This window comes from Sinohyriopsis cumingii, chromosome 14, assembly GCF_028554795.1.
Source record: "Sinohyriopsis cumingii isolate HCF-2022 chromosome 14, ASM2855479v2, whole genome shotgun sequence".
Taxonomy (NCBI): Eukaryota; Metazoa; Mollusca; class Bivalvia; order Unionida; family Unionidae; genus Sinohyriopsis; species Sinohyriopsis cumingii.
This window is the reverse complement of record NC_142974.1, coordinates 780387-797937: the sequence shown is the minus strand read 5'-3', so window position 1 is coordinate 797937 and position 17551 is coordinate 780387. Positions and strand designations below refer to the sequence as shown.

Sequence of the window (17551 nt, the reverse complement as noted above, 5' to 3'; positions counted from 1 at the left end):
TATTTTTCATATTCAGATACAGGTAATTACTATTGATTGATATTACTATTCCTGATTACTATTACCGCATGTTCGGTGATAACGCCGAAAACCACAGCATACAGTTCGGCATGTAACCTTTCACGTCGTCGTTTCCATGTAGCTTTATGCTGCTTTTTTTTCCCTTTTGACAATATCGTAAGATGTTCTCTAACATAAGTACCCTGCGATTATACAACTTAGAGCAAATTACTGTCATTTTGTATAGATTATCTTTCGGACAAGAGTGTTGCATGCTTTGTTGAACGATAATTTACCTCTAAAAGTGTCTCTGATGACACATGGAAATGAATTGGTTTCTTGGTTGGTGATATGACTTTAGGTGCAAGTGTGTGTGTGTGTGTGTGAAAGAGAGAGGGAGAGAGAGAGAGGGGTTCTTGAACACTATAATAAAGTTCTGGTTGTGACAATAATGAAGACATGAAAATCAAGTTGCTCTCGAACTTTAAATATGAAAAAAAATCGTGAATCAACTGCCATGAACACCTAGGATATTGGACATGCTCCACATCGAAATATTTGTATTTACTTTGCTTAAATATATGTATATATCAATTTATATATCTAACAATAACGATCAGCGGAAAATGGAGTATTAACGATGGGGTTGTCTTGAAGAGTTCTCCTCCTTTAAGGACACTGATGTATATTATATCATAATAGTACAATAGGTTGAAAGTTCAATATTGCAGATATCAATGTTCCAAATATGTTCACTAATCCAACTGTTTGCATTATGGCAAACAACATCCAAATCATTAAGAAAGAGAAATCAAGTGTAAAACATTTAAAACAGAGAACGAAAGAAAACTAAAGAAATTAATATACGACATGTATCGAGAATACTACTTTCCGGTGGAACTAATGACATTTTTCCCTAAAAAGAATTTCCAGAAATAAGCAGAACCTGACTGTTAAAGGTCGAGGTCAAGTCCAAGCCTGCACGTCCGCCATTCCGCTCATATCTCCGGGGTGCATAAAAATCAATCACTGAGATCTGACCCACAAATGTAACAAACCGCCGACATATTCGTTTGCACACCTTCCCGCACCCATCTTGGCAACAGTAATTGGCCAATATCACACAAGGGCCCACACGGTTCACCAAGGGGCACGATCCTGAGGAAGAGAAAGTTTTTAATCCTGTAAATATGAGGATACAATAGTGAAAACATTTCCAAATTATGATATTACTTGCAATTACCAGTTTCTTCAATAACTCTCTTATGTTTTAGAATATGAAACTAGTTGAAAAATCTGAGATAATGTGATGTTTTCCGTCTGTCTGTAACTTCAAGTCTCATTAAAGTGTACTGGTGAGTCCCAGCGGAAATGCTAAATTGGTTACGAGCAATGTACGAGAGAGAGAGAGAGAGGGGGGGGGGGGAGCAATTTACGGTTGAACGATTCTGGTTGGACAACCGGGTTCTTCTTCTAGGGACATCTTGGCAGAAGTAGCTTATAGTACACTGATTAGCGATGTTAGGTAAACATAACCCATTCAGTGTCACCCCATCTTGGCATTTTAGCGGCTTTTTTTTATTGCATATCGAGACGGTGGCACGTCAGTAACATACAGAAGTGTGATACTGGTCTGATCCCAAAGGGTTGCAATGACCTGCAGGATTGCCGCCTTTGGGACACGTGACTTTAGTGCTGTCGAGGCAACAAAGACCAGGGCCATTATTGATACTGCTGCAGTAATATCCACTAGTGCAGGTACTTTGAAACGTGAAAGAATTACAGGCCCTGCTCTCCGGCGTTCCACGTGGACACGTTAGGGTGCCTTCTTTTGTTGTTAAACCATACACGTCTGAAAGGTACGACAGTCTAAGATCAGGGTTGCCTGAGTCATGCTGTACCTGTTATAAAATTATGAAACAAATTGGTTTGGAAATTTATGCTAGTCCGAAGAAGGTCAGATATGACTTGGAAATACTAAATTGGTTAGGAGCAATGAGAGAGAGAGAGAGAGAGAGAGAGAGAGAGAGAGAGAGAGAGTTACTAGTTAATGTTTAAACGATCCTGGTTGTACAACAGAACCCTGTCATTGAGTCATGGACATCTTGCAAAAGAAGCCTATAGCACACTGATTAGTGACGTTGGGTAAACAGATCCCATTCGGTGTCACCCATCTTGTTATATTAGCGGCTTTTGTACTTGCATATCGAGTAGGCATCACGTTTCAAGAGTGCAAAGGTGACTAGAGGGACACTCGCTGGACCCAAATGGGCTGCAAGGACCTGCAGGATTATCGCCATTTGGGCACCTGACTTGAGCTATATCGAGGCAAGAAACGCCAGGGCCGTCACTGAGACCGTAACAGCTATATCCACTGGGGCATGTATATGGAAACCTAATGGATTACAGACCCCGCTCACCGGCGTTCAAGGAACTTGTGCGTTTCCGTGTATCTTCTTTTGATGTTAAGCCATACATGTCTGAAAGGTACGAAGATATCAGATTTGAGTTGTCTGAGCGATGGTTATGGAAGATGAGATAAAATTCAAAATGTGTTTTCAAGAAACAAAATAAATCATCTTATGCATTGATATATTGGATTGGGTAGAAATAAAAACATACTCTTAGTTTACTTGTTACACGTTCTATTAGTCAACAGACTTTAAGGTGGTGACCTGTCCTGTCAGCCTGGTGTATTCAGGTCATGACTCATTAGACAGAGATGAAAACTGTCCAGATCGCTAGACCGTTAGCAAAGTTCGGAACCTATCTCCAATTATAAGTTGAAAAAGTCCTATTTGACAAGTTCTCTTTCCTAAAAATTAATTTTCTAATTTAAATGTAATTGTGATTATACTGATTACTCTGTAAGATAATTCGTTTACATTTCCAAAGTTATTGGAAGTACAAAAACAGGAGATGAGCGTTTCCTGTATAACTCCCCTCTCCGCCACACATGGTCCCTTTCCCACCAAAACCCCACTAGCTCCCGCCACCGAATATGGTATTTCTGGTGGAGGAGGAAACGGTGATGATTGTAGAATTACGTCATCTCGGACATACAAAATGAATGTGTAAAATAAATTATCTTCTTTGAAAGCAAGATTGTATTGCACTGACCCCACTTTTATATTGATTTTAACATAAGCACAAGAAAATGTAATAACGAATATATCGCAATTCTATAGAATATAAAATAAAACTTTCGGTAAATTAGATTAATTATTAATATAAAAATCTGTATCATTTAAAAGGCTTTCACAAGGCTAAACATGTTTCACCTCGAAAAGTGTATCAGTGACATGTTATCTACCTGAACACAATTTGATTATTTGTATTACCCATAACCAACAACGATAGGATGGACATAACAAGCGGATATCTCCGTCCTAGCATCTTACTATGTCGTTTACACACACAGCTGATTAAGCAGTTGCTAATTGGAGAAAATATTTACTGTGCTTGTGGTGTCTCCTAAAGGAAGGTTTTCTGTAAAAGAAAATGTGACAACATAAATAACAGATTAATTATACAAAAAGCCGCTTTGCACAATCCAAGCAACTGTGTCAAAACCCCCAATAAAAATAAAATTAAGTAAACACAGTCATTAAGTTGAATACTTTTTTTTCCATTCACCCCCCATAGAATTTCATCACGCGTGCAAAACAGCACATAACTGTGTTGATTTGACGTATGCAAAAAAGCACATGGTCAGTATAATACATACTTCATATACAATGCAGTGCTGCATCAATGAATAAATAAATGAATAATGGTGATTAAAACCCGTGTTCACATACATCTTAGGAGACAGATAGACGGAGAGACTTAGACATCGAGAGAATATACTCTAAGTTGGAATGAGTTATATAAATATTTACCAAGGTATTTTATAGTTGTTAAATCTTCGTTTGTGAACCATATGCATCGTCCTCCACCACATCAAAGCGAGTATCTTCTTTTAAGCGGAACAGTACGGCATACCTCATTGTAAGCCAATTAACATATGCATTTGTTTAGGACAAATAAAATGTTGTCAACATGGTGACTCTGTGGTCTATTTTTATATACCATCAGTTGTTTTTGTTCATTTCCATAGTCTTAAAGCACGTGTTTAAAGTTGATACTTTGATTAGTAGAATGTTTTACGAAAAAGACCCTAGAACGATCCGGATATATTTTGTTATATTCAACCAAAACTCTAACTTGCAAAAGCAAACTATTGATATTTTCAGTCGTGCAGGATGTGATAAACTGAATGTACGAAAGAAAAGCATTGACATTATATTTTGCACGAGAAATCGGCAAGGTTACACAGCACTACACTCGGCAGCACAACACTCGGCAGCACTACACTCGACTATGACCATTACCTTTGTCTCACTTCTATTTCCTTCCAACGGAATCGGAGACGAAGACATGCCATAATGTTGACCATGGTAATGATGACGACAAATATTAATACAGACGACGATGACGATGATGATGGAAATGACTGATATTAAATCATAGTCATTATCGTCAGACATCAGAATGATGTAATGTATATATTTCTGGCACAGACACATGCAATCCTATATTCACATTAAGAAAATACTAAAAATTAGAATGTTAAACAAAGGAAGTAATGCTGGAGATCTGAACATTTTGAAAGATATTGTTTATTTGTTGATGGCGATGATGATGATGATGATGATGATGATCATGATGATGATGATGATTTTATTATTATTATTATTATTATTATTATTGCTATTGTTACGAATCTATGGTCTCAAATGAGCTAACAGAAAGCAGCGAAAACAAACAAGTATTTTTCAAGTCAACGAGTAAATTAATTCCCTAGAGAAGAAATTGAAAATTTAAAAGTAACTCACAGTATGAACTAAGTTATAAATAGCCATAAATGTTCTATCACAAGTCCAAAATTATAGAATATTCCGAACAAACTCCAGTGGTGTTCTGAATTAATTCTGATATTGAATGTGCTGATGTACAAGTAGTCTGGAATAGTGTTTATGTGCTAACAGTGTTGACGTACCACAATGATATAATTCAAAATGTTCTTGAATGAATTCACAGTATTCCGAGACCTTGAATAATTGAGCTAAGTAAATCCTCTCAACTGAACATAATTAAAAGACTAATTCCTCTAGACAGATCTCTTAAGATCACAACCTGCATAAAAAGACACACTTACAGAACCAGGATGTGCGTCAAAAATTATTTTCCCCCATTCAGTTTAGTAACAATATCACATCTAGAAAATTCCTAATTTCTAAAATTAAATTAGATATTGAACTCAAAATCTGCAAACATGTTTACCTCCAAGTAATAATGATCTTAACATATAGACACAAAGACACAGTGATCACATTCAAGAGGGCTCTCAAAACTCACTTATTCCGACTGCAAGAACAAACTTAAAGACCCGATAATGTTTCCTACCTGAAATATTCTCAGCATGTTTTTTATATTTTAATGTTTTTTTTTGTTTTTTTTTTAATTTCATGGTGTTTGATTTTGTAATAGTATTATTATATGTTTTTTTTATCTTAAAGGTATTGTCTAATGTTGTAAAGCGCTTAGAGCTTCTAAAGATTAGGTGCTATACAAAGTCCTCATTATTATTGTTATTATTATTATTATTATAAACAAAAATCAGAGTAGAATAATCTATGTAATATGTTGTTTAAAAAAGAAATAAAAGACATTAGTCAATAATGCCTCTTCCTTCAATTATTGACAAAGGTCAAACACACAATACAGCTTAAATAGGTATATTTAACACTGTCTTCGTCATTGTCATGATGACGTTGATGATAAATAATAGTACATGCAGTGTCAATACTATTACAACTATTACCGATGATAATGATGATAAAACATGGCCGCTATCGTCAAAGAGCAATATGAGAAACAGTATATCTGAATGGCATATGTAGATCAATGCCGCCATCTAGCTTAACAGTATATATATATATGGCATACGTAGATCAACACCGCCATCTAGCTTACCAGCGAATATCGAATTCGAACGTTAAACGAAAGAAATACTCTCAACATTCAGAAAACTTGGAGATGCGTATGTTTGGTTGTTGTTTTGTTGTTGGTGATAAGGATGTTGATGATGATGATGATGATGATAACGATTATGAGATTTGTCATTATTCGTTGCATGATTTTATTATTATTATTATTATTATTATTATTATTATTATTAGTAGTAGTAGTAGTAGTAGTAGTAGTATTGTTGTTGTTGTTATTGTTCTCTAAGCTGAGGTTTAAGTCTCTCCTTATAACGTAGAAAGTCTAGTCCATATAAAATTGTCTCTTTATGAAATGTTAGTCCTAACAATGGCATGTGTTCGAATGCTTGGTATTTGATCGTGATACTAAACACTTGTTTCATATTATGCCAGTGAAGACTGACATTATTAAAATAAATAAAGTATTATGGCTGACAAATGTACGTATTTCATTGGTGTGGCAGACTAATGTACGTATTTCATTTTTGTGGCAGAGAAAAATACGTATTTCATGGCTGTGGCAAACAAATGTACGTATTTCATGGTTGTGGCAAACAAATGTACGTATTTCATGGTTGTGTCAGAGAAATATACGTATTTCATGGTTGTGGTAGACAAATGTACGTATTTCATGGCTGTGTCAGAAAAATACGTATTTCATGGCTGTGGCAAACAAATGTACGTATTTCATGGCTGTGGCAAACAAATGTACGTATTTCATGGTTGTGTCAGAGAAATATACGTATTTCATGGTTGTGGTAGACAAATGTACGTATTTCATGGCTGTGGTTGACAATGTACGTATTTCATGGCTGTGGCAAACAAATGTACGTATTTCATCGCTCTGGAGACAAATGGTTGTTTAATATTATTAACCATACTATTTACAGGCACAAAGTAGTATGATAGAAATATATAAATTAGTATCGCAGACAAATGTAAGTACTTCCGTATTGCTCTTTAAATAAAAATTAGTGGAACATGGTACTTGACATTCTTGTGCCGTCAATGACATAAGACAGTCACGTTAACGTTGCATAACAATATCAAGTGATCTTTGATCAGTTTGGTACGTGTACAGATCCAAGAACCATCAAAATGGCAGCCTTTAAGATGGCGTCCAAACTTCATACGTTCCACCAGTTTTTAAAACTGACCACTTCCATTGGGCCCGTTCTACAGTTTCATATTTTGAGCAGGGTTTAATTATGTCTATTAAAAAAGGAATTTTCCTATTTGGTTATTTTAAAGAGACCTTGTGTATGGTGGTTAGTGTTAAAAAAAATTAAAATTCCTATTATGTTTAGTATGTAGTTGATGGGTGTAATATGGGTTAGAGATTATACGTGACCTTACTTCAAATGGACAATTTCACAAAGTTTGGAAAATTTCACTTGCTGAATCTTTAAGGTGAATTAGGACACAAATGAACCGATACTATTTAAAATACATTTGTTTTATTTTATAATTCATTCCTCAAGATTTTAGAAGTTTGTATTCTATAATTTTAAAAATTTGTTTTCCCTATAGTTTTAACAATAATCAGTGTTTTCGTTGCATGGCAAAATGAATTATTTTACGCATTTAATGAATAATGACTTGCCGTAAACACAAAATGTGCGGTAAACAAACTGACATGTAGACAAAATAAATACATTTATTTTACAAAAGAATACTATTCTGATGTTTCTGTATTATGTTATATTTTATTATAATATAAAAATAGAGTTTTGGCAAAGCTTAAAACTTCAAGCAAAGTTCACAAGCCCTATTCTTAAAACTCAGACGCAAACTATAATTTATGTAAGCCACATTACTGTGATCTACTTTCAAAAAGATACAAAACAAACTGGTTTATAAGACTTTAAAAAAGAATCATATCCATTGAGCAGATTCAAAATCAACTGGAAGACAAGTAAACTTGTGCCGTTGACCACGCCTAAAAACGTCAGACACATTCTGTGTTCTAAGGAGACCAACTTAAAAATTCTTTACATCTACAGAGACAAATCAGCACTTCGTCTTCATTAGATCAAGAGCAGATTTTAAAGACTTTATTATGAAGTGACTATGTCGATATTATCAAGAGGTTTTTGAGATTCACAATCAGTCTGTAAGTTTCAATTATTTTAGAACGATAAACATGTATATAAATAAATTTTTCTGCTGTATAATCCGTTTCCTCAATCATTTCATTTTATAACAATTTTCCAAGTTCATAATTGATCGTGTTGGTTTAACGCGTTTTATAATTGAAACTTTCAAACCGGCAAAATTTGTAGGCAAAGTTTGAAAATCCTAGTTCAAAATGAGCATCGCAAGCTGAATTACTATTAACTACTTACAGACTCGACATATATTATTGCTGCGTTCTTTAATTGGTCGATGCCTTGTCCTGCCTCAAGGTGTTTGCGGGACGCCGAAATTGTAAACAATGTTTTCCTTTTCTATGTGTTTGTTCAGTTCTGGAATGATGTTGTGATGGGTTGTTAGGATGATGCAGACACAATGTGCTAGGACCATGCGAAAGCCAACTGTCGTTACCTTATTTGCATAGTGAGTAGTGTTAACTATTTAATTAATAAAGAAATGAAGGATGTGGCCAACTCATGCATAGTCTGTGCATATTGCTAAAAATCGAAAATTTATGATATGACCAAATTTGTTAAAGCTACGATAAACACACACACACACACACACACACACACACATGATATTGCTGCAGTTGTTGTTGGAAACGTTAAAATGCTCTTAGCGTCTATAAATGGCAGAGTGGAGACCAGTCAAGTCACGAATGAGGTGGCCGAAACCAATACAGTCCAGGTGGTGATCACATTTTCAGGTGGAATCATATCCGATATGTCCTCTACATTACTTGTAGTATTTGACAATGAAATGGGCAGTTTCACCCCTTTAAAAGCTTCTTTGATTTGGGATTCACATTTCACCCCTTTGGTAAGATGGGGACGGTGCCGTTTTACTTTTCGCGGATTGCATGTTCCCCTTGAGAAGATGGCTGAAGAGTTCGAATGTCTAATGAAACAGACTTTGATAGGTTCTCTTCGATAAATGAATCCTTGCTATGTGCATAAGTATGGCAATCGGCTAAAATAAGACAGGAGTAAGATATTTACACACATAGCTATTTGTACGCGCTGCTGTTCCTGAAACACAGTTCGACATACATATTCGATTTGGAGAACTTTATCTCGAATTGTTATGTGTGACTATATTTTTGCAGCTGATGGTAAACGATTTTTATCTAATTTTCACAATTATTATTAACGGTTGTAAATTGTACATATTGTCTTTAGTAAGATTTTGACAACGTGACAGAGTCTGTTAGGAGCATAAAAGTACATTGGATCTATAAATAGATGATTAGGTATGTGTTTATAATTAGTAATAATAATCTTAATTAGATCAATACAATTTAATGACAACATTGGGTTAAGTTCTCGTTGACTAATTGGATTTGGACGCTTCTAGAAGAATTCAGCAACTTCCCATTGGCTGGGCTAGGTCACATGAATAGTCAAGTTCGAGAAAAATCCGTCATATGGGGTATGTTTTTAAATATAGTTGTAATAGAAGGTGGATATAAGAAAATAGCTGGGCAAATCAGATTCATTCTTATTTGAGGAGTTTATCTCATTTCTTATGTTCATGTTGTGTAAGTCAGCAGGCGTGTTTTATGTTGTATTTAAATACGATTCGAAAGGAATAAAAAAAGAAAAACATTAGTTTTGGACTGTTCAGTGGAACTCGATAGTGCTCACTATTTAGACTATACTATTATTCTGGTACTATTGTGAATTATTCAAAGGAGTTTTGTACTACGCCGTCTTGACAATGTCGCGGTTTGGTAACACTGGACAACAAATTTTTACAAAAGTCATGTTACTGAAATAAAATTAGTCAATTCTTATCAATTTTTATGTGCTGAACACGAATATGACAGTCAAATTGCAAAATTGGCTCTAGTTTTTTTGTAATCTGCAAGAAATTAATGTTTACATAACGAAATGCATTCCAATAGTAAAAGGTCAACTGTAATAGCCTACCTATAAAAAATCAAGTCATTGACTACATCTTAGATTTCTTCGCCTGTCTCTTGTACAGCTGTTCGGGAGCATCTCTGAGGAGTGTCCAGCAGTAGTCAGCCAGCATTGTAGTGGACCATTTTCCCTGGTATCTTTGTTCCATTGTTGCGATATCTTGATGAAAACGTTCGCCGTGTTCATCACTAACAATACCACAGTTGCTAGGAAAGAAATCCAAATGGGAATGAAGGAAGTGAATCTTTAGAGACATATTGCAGCCAAGTTTCTTATACTTCATCAACATGTCTTCTACTAGTTCCTTATAGTTTTCTGCCCTTACATTTCCGAGGAAGTTTGTAGAAACTAGGCGAAAAGCATTCCATGCTTGTTTCGCGTCACCTTCCAGCAAGTTGTTGAACCGGTCATCTTTGAAAAGCTCTCGAATCTGAGGACCCACAAAAACTCCCTCTTTAATCTTTGCTTTGCTGAGTCGAGGGAATTTTTCATGCAGGTATCGGAATGCTGGCAAAGTCCGGTCAATGGCTTTCACGAAGTTCTTCATCAAACCTAGTTTGATGTGAAGGGGTGGTAGCAAGATTTTCTGAGCCTCAACCAGAGCTGGGTGTTGGATATTCTTCTCTCCAATGGCTACATTCTGCCTGTGAGTCCATTCCTTCCTCATGTAGTGCATTTCCCTTGCTCGGCTATCCCACTCGCTTTCGATATGCAGTAATTGTGACATCTTCTTCTAGAAGATTCCATTGTTGGAGTCTTGATCCTAGCAATTCTGCCTTGTTCTTTGATAAGTCCAAATCACGAATCAGGTCATTTAGTTCTTCCTGTGTTATTCTGTGTGGGGTTGATGATGCACCACAGTGAAAATCTGGATCACTGCATGCTGATGGACCAGGAGAAGAACAGGTCGACTCACCTTTGTCTTCGTCAGATGAATCAAGAGAATATTCTGCTGGAGGTTCTGGAATAGGAAGTCCCTCACCATGTGGAACTGGTCTCAATGCAGACGGAATGTTTGGGTAGACTATTCTCGACTTCTTTCGCTTCGTTATTCCGCCGGAAAGAGGAGGAACCAAGCAGAAGTAACAGTCATTTAGGTGGTTGCTTGGCTCTCTCCACACCATTGGGACTGCAAACGGCATTGATGACCTTTTGCAATTCAACCACTGTGAAAGCTGTGTTGTACATGTAGCACAGCATATATGCGGAGCCCAAGGCTTGTCTTGGTCACCAACCTTGCATCCGAAGTAAAGATGATATGCCTTCTTCACTTGAGAATTGATACTTTTCTTCTGGTTGGCAAATGTCACTTCCCCACAAATATAGCAAAAATTGTCCGCGGTATTAACACACTTTCGAGGCATTACTGTTCTTTATTGTACGTAAATGGATAAAATAATAAGTTTTATGTAACAGTAGCTTGAACTGTCTCGCACAACGTCTAAAATATTTTAAATGCTGAACCTATCTGATTGGGCTTTATATAGTACACTGCTTACGTCAGCTTCAGCAGCCGCCTGGCATTAGTATAATAGGCCTACACATGTATAGTACACTGCTGACGTCAGCTTACTTCAGCAGCCGCATGGCATTAGTATTGCATTGCATCAGAAAATGATGCAATCAGCTGTGGATGATGTGAGCATGATGGTATTATGCAATGTTACATCATTATTCCGGATGTTGCTGCAGTCCTACTGGAGAAATTTACACAGTGAAACATAGAAAATGAGGTATATGAATATCTTCAAAACGAGAGCCAATACAAATTTTTCACGGTTATATTCGTGTTCGGCACACCAAAATACTACAGATTAGGGCCTTTTCAAGTCAGTAATGATTTCACTGTTGACCAGTGTAATATATGCAGAACTTTTAAGTGTTTGGGACTCTCATGGAACTTTATCAGTATTATTTTGGAATTACTTTATAATATTGTAACATTCCTTTCACATTTTTCATTCATAACTTTGATAATTAAATTATTTGTAAAGTTTTAAATAACTTGTTGGTTTCGCTTCTTTCTGCTACTTAGTTTGTGACCATAGATCCGTAATAGAAATTAGATAGGTCATAGATGCATGTCCTTGTATATCAACGTCTAATTTCTATTCTTAATATTTAACGCAGAGGAATCAACTTGCTTGAATAGATTATACTGTACAATTTTATCTTGTGTTAAAATACACATTCGCAATTACTGGCCAATAAAAACCTAAAAAAAACCCACTCCGCTCACTCACCTTTACACCTACTTTTAGAATTACTGTTTAAAAATGCAATGCAGTGAAAATAAGTACTTGAATAGATTATAATCTTCTATCACATGCTGTTTTAAAATATGCATGCTTAATGTCCGGCCAAAAACACTATTAAGGTACAATTTTACGTGCATACAAAATGCAATTATACAAGAAGAAGAATTTAGGCAAGCCTATGACAAATCATATGAAAAAGGTGCAATTTTGGCATTCATAAATTGGAATCAGAGTTTGTGAATTGTGAATATTTTAAAGCCATAAATCATGGGCCCGTGTCCAACATATTTGGAAGAATAACAATAATAATAATAATAATAATAGTAATAATAATAATAATCTGGACTTAGTACAGGACCTCATATTTACACTGAAATATAACATATAAAGCACATACAACCACAATAATGCAAAAACAAACATCATGAAATTACAAAACAAACAACATCATGAAATTACAAAACAAACACACCTTGACAATGATTAAGGAAGTTGACATGATTGTCTTTATGTATGTTCCTGTAGTCAGTTGAAAGCAACTAATAACAGAGTTCAAAGTAAAACTTTGCTTGAGACAGCTCCAGGGCTGGTGACTTTAAAATATTCACAATTCACAAGCCCTCACTAAAATTTCCAAATGCCATTAATTGCCTCTTTTTAACATTATTTGTCACACAACGCTACAATTGCTACACTTTAAATATGAAATTCATCAAACTGACTTGTGTTTATTTGAATCTCAAACAATTTCACGTAAAGCAATGTTTTCTTTTTTCTTACTCAGTGGATCAACAGTCTTTATATACATTAGCACCTGAATTATGTCTTGATTTGTACACTTGTGCTTTGTTTGCACTGTTGATGTTCATATGAAGCATATCTTGATTTGTACAGTTATTATTTTGTACTGTTGATGTTCATATGAAGCATGTCTTGATTTGTACAGTTATTTTATACTGTTGATGTTCATATGAAGCATGTCTTGATTTGTACATTTGTTATTTTATACTTTTGATGTTCATATGAAGTATGTCTTGATTTGTACATTTGTTGTTTGTACTTTTGATGTTCATATGAAGCATGTCTTGATTTGTACATTTGCTATTTCATACTTTTGATGTTCATATGAAGTATGTCTTGATTTGTACATTTTTTTGTTTTTTTGTTTACACTTTTGATGTTCATATGAAGCATGTCTTGATTTGTACATTTGTTATTTTGTAATTTTGATGTTCATATGAAGCACGTCTTGATTTGTACAGTTGTTATTTTACACATTTTATGTTCATATGAAGCACGTTTTGATATGTGCCGTTCTTATTTTATACTTGTGATGTTCGTATGAAACACGTCTTGATTTGTACAGCTGTTATTTTACACTTTTGATGTTCATATGAAGCACGTCTTGATTTGTGCAGTTGTTATTTTATAATTTGATGTTCATATGAAGCATGTCTTGACTTGTACAGTTGTTATTGTATAATTTTGATGTTCATATGAAGCATGTATTGATTTGTACAGTTGTTATTTTATAATTTTGATGTTCATATGAAGCATGTCTTGATTTGTACATTTGTTATTTTATAATGTTGATGTTCATATGAAGCATGTCTTGCTTTGTACAGTTGTTATTTTACACTTTTGATATTCATATGAAGCACGTCTTGATTTGTACAGTTGTTATTTTATACTGTTGATGTTCATATGAAGTACGTGTTGATTTGTACTGTTGTTATATTACACTGTTGATGTTCATATGAAGCATGTCTTTATTTGTACAGTTGTTATTTTACACTTTTGATGTTCGTATGAAGCACGTCTTGATTTGTACAGTTGTTATTTTACTGTTGATGTTCATATGAAGCATGTCTTGCTTTGTACAGTTGTTATTTTGCACTTCTCATGTTCATATGAAGCATGTTTTTTCATTAAACTTCAAATTTAAATATCTTAACAACGCAGTAGAACTTAAAGAAGACCATTACCATAAACCGGAATACTTATTCAAGTGCTTTTACCGAAATTCTTTTTAGTTGGTCTTTCCCTTTAATCTCAGTTCTGCCAAAGGACGGTAGATTTTCAATAAAACACCCAAAAGCCAACATGACCTAATTAGATTCATTTACTGCTTATAATAACTCAAACCGATCCGCATTTGGTCTAAAGTCTCTAGACTACAACAAAAATGGAGTACAGCAGCAAAGTAGCCGATATATGGCTTGTGGTGTATACACCATAACCTTTATTCCATTACTTGGCTACGCATTATTGAGTCGGCTGCAACGATTGCTGAAAAGTTCCGTACCCACTAGTCTGTAATGGCTGGTTTCTGTACTGCACATACATATTTTAAACGGCATTTTCGAATCATGTGTATGTTAAAGCCATGTGAGCGCAAATTATATTAACCAATATGATCTGTTCGACATTAATAGGTCACATGCTTCGTTTTATACGAAAGGTTGCTGCTTGTGTTATAATTATAAATATTGTATCGAGACGATCTCAATAAGGGAAGGGGGCATACATGGGAAAAAATATTAATAATTTGCTAGTCTTTCATTATCTTGCAAATACATTTCTCATTTCGTCAGCTGGATCGAAGTTTTCTCACACAAACAAGATTTTGTTTTCGACAAGCTCACAAGGCAACTTATTAAGAATACATGATGGTCCGACTGAAATTAGAGGGGTTACGGACGTCGGGCCATATGAGTTTTGGAGCACTGAATAACACATTCAGGAAAACATCTGAGAACAAAGAGAAGGAATCAGAAGCGACGTTTATTTACAATAGATCATTAGAAGGTACACTAATGGACAAAAGTTAAACAAAAATATAGATAGACATAACAGTGGCCTAATGTTAATGTTCAGTTTGTGACTATCATCCTTTGCACAATTTAACATGGGGCCTCTTAAATCTAAACTCTCCCTCAACTATTTTCATCGCAGGCTATCTGGTTATTGCCTATGTCTTTAGCGATATTAAAAAAAACAAAGAGCCATTGAAGACATCTACATGCGTGACATGAATAATCTTGTCATTTAATTGGGAGATTATTGGGTTATGTGAGAAAACACTCAAGTGAACCAGGAAGGGTAGCTTTTTTAGCCTTGTAAACGTTTTCGGATTATTAGACGACCGCTCCGGTGGCCTAGTCGTTAGAGTGTCCGCCTCGGATGCGAGAGGTCGTGGGCTCTATCACGGGCCTAGTCTTACTAAAGACTTATAAAAATGGTACTAGCAGCTGGCTGCCTCGCTTTGCGTAAATGATTTCGAGGGGTCTTCTGAATGATGTCTAATCCACTGTACTGCTTGCCAGTAGCTGTGAATAATGTTGCTATGCTAAAAACCATGACAAATCACAATGGTATAATCCAAAATGTCTTTAAGTGAATTCATAGCAATTCCATAATACTTATTTATCCTACAGTCAAGAAGCACCTTTTAGTTGAATTAATAATTGATATAAAAAAATCCTCTCAAATAATTCAAAATGACCTATTCTTCTTCAGATATTTATATTGTTGTTGTTGTTGTTGTGGGGTTTAACGCCATTTTTCAGCACACGATAGGCTATACATGGCGGCCAGTATTAATCGTGGAGGAAGAACCCGGGAAAACCCCGGAAAGAACCACCGACCCACGAGAAGCTTCTGGCAAGCTTTCTCACATACCCACATTGGCTGAATCAGATATTTATATAAGAATAATCAATACTTTATATAACTCCCTTTAAAATACAAACTAAGACACATTTTCAAAACCAGGATGAAGTTTATAATGTTATTTCCAGAACTTCCCAAGTTGTAAAACAGGTTAAGGTCCTTTTACAGCCAACCGATCAGATTTCAGGACTATCCAAAGGGGAACCTAATGACCTGACCATAAGCAAACCAGAGACCATAGCGCCCATTACAAGCTGCCAAATCGTATTTCACAAATTCTCTTTCCTAACCGTTAGAACAAAACCACCCACATCAATCTAATTGTTACTATATTGATTTGTTACTATATTTATTACTGTGTTTATTTATCTGATTTCATTTTCAAAGTTATTGGAAGTACAAGGGCAAAAGATGATATTTTCCCCATTTCCATCCCTCCATTCTACAGCCACTCCTCGCCACACCTAAGCCGCAAGCACTCTCAACAACGAATTTCTTTATCGCAAAGGGAACAACGAAAGTCTAGAATTCAAGTATCATGGTAACTAAAACTTGAATGAAGAATAAAAAATTAAACGGCATAAATAATTTTCAAGATCAAATTATATTGGTCATGCCCCACTTTGATATTGATTTTAATACAAGTTTAGAACAAATTTATTAAAACTGTATCAAAATCATATAAAGAAAAAAATACTGGTAAATTAGATGTAATATTATAATAAAAATCTGTTAAAGTGAAAAGGTTTTCTTAACACAGAAAAATGTTTCACATCAAAAAGTGTATCTATGAAATGTTATCCAACCTTAACAAATTTGGAATTTTTTCTTACCTATAACTGACAGCGATAGCATAACTAACTCAAGTGGAATTGTTCGGCCGAGCATCTTGCTATGTCGTCCAAGTGAAGTAGTTTCTGATTGGAGGGAATTTTATACTGTGCGTGTGGAGTTGCAAAGCAGAAACTTTTCTTAACAAGAATGTAACATCATACATTATATTTTCACATTTAAAAAAATTCTCATTGCCTGACCTAAATTATGGTTTCGAGAAAAACAATTAAAAATTAAGTAAATATCAAATCAGTGAGTGAAATGTTGACCTTGTATCCTCGCCATAACATATGTACAACAGTAAGCATGACACTCCCTGTCAACAAAGCGAAGATCTACTTCGAAGTATAACAGAACTGTATGCCGGGACGAAACCAGTTCATAAAGGTATTTTTTTATATAGCGAATAAAATGTCGTATAGCGTCAAAATGATTAATATGTGGTCTAATTTGAGATTTATGTTTCCTATTACCACATTTTTACAGCATAAGGAAATATGCAGATGTAATGAAGGTTTCCAGGTCCATGAATAATTTGTTAGATTCAACTGAAACTCCACTTTGTCTAGAAAAACTGTTGAATGTGGTGACATTAAGGTAAGAAGAAAACTCATAAAAACCTAACAGTTACAAATTATTCATCAATGACCGGGGCCTTTATTCATTTATATTTCCTTCCAAACCGAATTAGACATCGCAA

At 35.1% G+C, this 17551-nt stretch overlaps 1 long non-coding RNA gene across 1 annotated transcript; it reads right to left on the bottom strand.

Moving 5' to 3' along the window:
* Positions 1-471: 471 nt before the first annotated feature.
* Positions 472-16914, bottom strand: LOC149783076 (uncharacterized). Its single transcript, XR_016413987.1, has 4 exons — positions 16851-16914; positions 3458-3489; positions 2421-2480; positions 472-1158 (listed from the first exon to the last, which is right to left on the bottom strand). It is a non-coding gene; the product is annotated as an uncharacterized LOC149783076 (long non-coding RNA).
* Positions 16915-17551: the final 637 nt, after the last annotated feature.